Source organism: Macrobrachium rosenbergii, chromosome 31, assembly GCF_040412425.1.
Source record: "Macrobrachium rosenbergii isolate ZJJX-2024 chromosome 31, ASM4041242v1, whole genome shotgun sequence".
In the NCBI taxonomy this organism is placed as follows: Eukaryota; Metazoa; Arthropoda; class Malacostraca; order Decapoda; family Palaemonidae; genus Macrobrachium; species Macrobrachium rosenbergii.
The window spans coordinates 7,420,569-7,422,222 of record NC_089771.1 but is presented as its reverse complement, the minus strand read 5'-3'; positions in this window follow the sequence as shown (position 1 = coordinate 7,422,222).

The window sequence follows — 1,654 nt, the reverse complement described above, 5'->3', positions numbered from 1 at the left end:
GAGAGAGAGAGATGATCTGTTCTTTGTTCGCTCGGGGAAGATTATGAAAATTTAATGGCGAGTAGAATGTTGCATAATGACTGGGTTAGTTACTTTTTATTTTTCTCTCTCTCTCTCTCTCTCTCTCTCTCTCTCTTCTTCTCTCTCTCTCTCTCCCTTATATATATATATATATATATATATATATATATATATATATATATATATATATATATATATATATATATATATATATATACATATATATATACATATATATATATATATACATATATATATATATATATATATATATATATATATATATATATATATATATATATATATGTATATATGTGTGTGTGTGTGTTTTTGTGTGTACGTGGAGAGAGAGAGAGAGAGAGAGAGAGAGAGAGAGAGAGAGAGAGAGAGAGAGAGAGAGAGAGAGAGGAGCAATGTAGGGTTAGAATTTTCAAACTACATAAAGCAATATGCAAGAACCAGAAGGTCATCATTTTTAAAGGAGAGAGAGAGAGAGAGAGAGAGAGAGAGAGAGAGAGAGAGAGAGAGAGAGAGAGAGGGGGTCAAAGCCACCTCTTGACTTTCCTTTCAACTCGAAACTTTTGTGGGCAAAGCCTAAATTCGAAGTTCTTGAAGCTTTTTCTTCCTGAAGCCTCAACTGGAGACCTGAGCAAATAGACGAGTTGGTGGATCACTTCTCTCTCTCTCTCTCCCTCTCTCTCTACTCTCTCTATATATATATATATATATATATATATATATATATATATACATATATATATATATATATATATATATATATATATATATATATATATATATATATATATATATATATATATATATATATATATATATAAAAAGATAAAATTCATTTAAAGAAATTGGAAACACTGGAGTGCTGCTAGGCCTTCGACACTAGTCCTTTACTTCTAGCAGACTCTTCTTCAGTCTGCTAAGTAAAGACTAGTGTCGAAAGGCCTCTGCAGCACCCAGTGTTTCCGTTTCCTTCGTGGATTTTATCTTTATTTATATATTCATCACGTTCCATATTTTCAGTGATTCAGTTATACATATATATATATGTATATATATATATATATATATATATTATATATATATATATATATATATATATATATATATATATATATATATATATATATATATATATATATATATATATATATATATATATATCACATATATCTCTTATTGCTCCAAGAAACCTGGTTTCAGTAGATGATATCAAGTTTTTAATTCTCTATTTATTTAATCCTTTTATAGGTGACGCCAGTCAAATGCTACAAATAGCTATGATCTTGGGTTAAAACTGTTTAGAAACCGGACGCACCGTGGACCCCTCAGACCAGTAAATATTATATAAACAATATACGACATTCCGTTAATTACAGGCATACACTCAATTCCAACAGGTAAAGGGTAGACATGCCCCAAGTCAGAATTTGGTAAATAAAGAGATTGCCAAGTGGGCATAGAATGTTTATATTTCACTTGATGGAACGAAGGATGTAAATGAATTAAATAAATGAAAAATAAACTATTCCGGCCTAGCTTATGAATCTGGATGAGCCGAAAAAATTCATTAACTTTTCCCCTCACCGGGACAGAGCCATCCATGAAAATGTAATTG